The sequence below is a fragment of the Engraulis encrasicolus genome, chromosome 18, assembly GCF_034702125.1.
Source record: "Engraulis encrasicolus isolate BLACKSEA-1 chromosome 18, IST_EnEncr_1.0, whole genome shotgun sequence".
Taxonomy (NCBI): Eukaryota; Metazoa; Chordata; class Actinopteri; order Clupeiformes; family Engraulidae; genus Engraulis; species Engraulis encrasicolus.
This window is the reverse complement of record NC_085874.1, coordinates 6,872,288-6,875,225: the sequence shown is the minus strand read 5'-3', so window position 1 is coordinate 6,875,225 and position 2,938 is coordinate 6,872,288. Positions and strand designations below refer to the sequence as shown.

The 2,938-nt window shown below is 40.5% G+C and overlaps 1 long non-coding RNA gene across 1 annotated transcript; it reads left to right on the top strand.

Moving 5' to 3' along the window:
• The first annotated feature begins 311 nt into the window (after positions 1–311).
• Positions 312–2,420, top strand: LOC134468381 (uncharacterized). The gene is made up of 3 exons (XR_010038784.1): positions 312–984; positions 1,761–1,843; positions 2,404–2,420. It is a non-coding gene; the product is annotated as an uncharacterized LOC134468381 (long non-coding RNA).
• The last annotated feature ends 518 nt before the right edge of the window (positions 2,421–2,938 follow it).

The window sequence follows — 2,938 nt, the reverse complement described above, 5'->3', positions numbered from 1 at the left end:
GATAAACACATTTACTCCCATATCACATAAAAACACATTATGAAATTCGCATAGATTGTCCATTAACATGTCAAGATTAGAAATCCATCATTAATAGTGCAAAACCGAGTCAAATAGCGTATGCGTAACACATAAACCGCGTCCGTTTCCAAGGAAACAAAACGCTATCTTTAGAAAAGTAATTCCGCACTTAAAGTGGGCTACCTTCGGATTGGTAGATGCTAGGAAAATACCGCTTTCAGTTATGGAAAGCTGAGGTTCTCAGCTTTTAAACAAGTCCCATGGTGTGTCTTTAGGTATAATTAAAAATATTCTGTGTCAGATCGAAAAAATGAAGTTTTGAATGGGTTTCAATGGCTCCAAGCCCAGGTTGTCCACCAGCAGCGGTAGATCACCCTTACTGTGGCTAGTTTAGATGAGATGACATGACCCTAGCTAGCATAACATAAATGGCAGCTAGCTCTACACTATTTCGGGCATTCGTTAACAATCAGTGTTCAGATAACTAGCGCAAACGTGCCGAGATATCTTGTTTATTATAAAAATAAACGCTTGTGTTGTGCCATGGCTTATATGGTGATGACGTTTGAGATTGTAAATTTACGGGCCACAGATGTGTCTATGGTAAGGCCGACCTGACGAGATAGCTGCCTACTGAGGTTTGGATATGGACATTGTTTATTTCAGAAGGAAAATGTTTGGAGTGGAATTGTTTGGAAGACAATCTTGGGACAATTTTGCTCTTTGGGTCTTTGTGCCAACCATGCCAGCTATCGTAGGGTGCTCTGGGAACTTCTTAGATCTGTTTACTGTATGTACACTTACTGAAATAAGCATTTTGTTTACATAAAATCCCTTGTCATTTCACCACTAGGTTTGAAACCCAGACAGCACGAAGCATCTTGCCGACGTCAAAATCAGATCAACAGACAGGGACATCAGCCTTCTCTTGGGAATAGGCCAGATATGCCATAACAAGAAATGGTAAGTCTATCACTACATAAGATCCATAACAAAATACTCCTAATTAAATCTTAAATGTGACCTGGTGGCATTATTGCGTGAATGCTTATGTTGCACACTTAATGAAGTGTGTAGAGTTTCGATGAGTTTGTTGTTTATTTACATTTTCCTCAGCATAACTGTACAGCTGACACCGCTGCCTTTAGGCTAGTGACAATGGGCCCAAAAAGGCCTTCGTTTTCGAGATACCCCAACCGGAGGTAGAACAAAACCCAATAATGTTTTTCCTCATCTCTAGGGTGTCCCATACATGAAAATGATTCTTGACCAAAGTGATTTTAATGCTAAGCCTAAACATTTTACACATTTTCATATGCACCTCCAAACAAAAAAAGCACCCAAAATGTGACTTCTCTTGGGTTTTGTTCTACCTCCGGTTGGGGTGTCTCCAAATTTTGAGGCCATTGTCACTGGCCTACTTCTGTATCATAACAAAGCCCGTCACTTCCACGTTTCGTTCTTTTTGTGACCGAAGTCACTGGCTACTGCACCAGAGAGGGTCTCTGCACTCATTGCTGGTCCTATAATGCCATCTATTGGCGAAAACGTGCAACAGCATAACTAAACTAAAAGACAACTTCTGACAGGACAACAAAAAGACAGGGAGTGAGAATAAGGGAATAACAAAAAGCCGAAAATGGGGGGTCCACTACACTTGCATACCTGATTGTGATGCTGTCACTCATTTTCTAGTCTATATCTTGGACTGAAAAAGGATTACATTATTATGTTTTCAGGTGTGTTGCCCCTGCGGTTGTGAAGAGGATGCTGTGGAGGTGGCAGCATGAACGTGTCACACAGACATTGGCTAAACTACTCGGTAGGTACAACGAAATAAAAGAAACCACCCCCTCAACCCTGTTTATGCTGCACTGTACCTATTATAACCAGTTTTCTATATAGACCATTATTTGAAATACTATGAGAGCCTTTCTGTTAGGATACTGTACAGCAGGGATGGGCAACTGGAGGCTCGGGCGCCACATGCAGCCCAACTTCTCACTTTTAAAAAAAGAAAAAAGGACAGTTTTTAACCCCCTATAAATCAATAGTGTAAGCATTCATGTAAAAATAAAGAAAAAGTGAAGTATCCTTTTGTAAATTCTCTCAAGTGCGTGGTGATGTGGCCCACTTGATTGTGGTAATTAAAAATGTTGAGCCCACCTTATAATGAAAGTTGCCCACCCCTGCTGTACAGCCTACATCACTTGTACATGTCCTTACCAAATAGGACATTGTTAATGCCTAAAAGTTGTATGCCTAAATGTAAACCATAATATTAAATTGTGATGGACAGAATTCAACTAAACCAACATATTACATTGTGAATGTAGTTGCACAGTGATACTGAGACCGACTTATTCCTGTCTTTTTTGCCAGGCTTCTACACTTGCCCCTCAGAGTTCACATATGGTGAAGTGCACAGGTGTCCAGTCAGTTCAGACTGATGGCTGGTAACAAGAGGAAAACATGCTAATTGGTAAGTGAGATCCCTGCTCAACAAAAATCCACACAGCACAACAAGTAAGCCTAGTTTGTGTATCAAATGTAAAATGGAAGTTTCATCAAAAAGTTGTAGAACACATCTGAATAAATTGCAGGCCATCAAAGTTGTGAATGGGCAGGGAAAACACAACCAGTAGGCTTATGAATTACTTTGACTCAGCACAGCACAGCAGATGCGATGCTACCATTCCTTGGGAATATGACACAGAGGTCTACTATTCCATTGTAAATATTGACTGGAAATGTTCATGTTTCAACTGTTTAAAAACATTGGACTCAGGGGAAAAAAATCTCTAGGTGTATATAAGTGAAAGCCCACCTTTGCCATTGTGACACAGCACACAAGTAGTGAAAAAAGTGAAAGCCGATTGGGAAACTCCAACTCCCATTGTCATTGTGACACAGCACT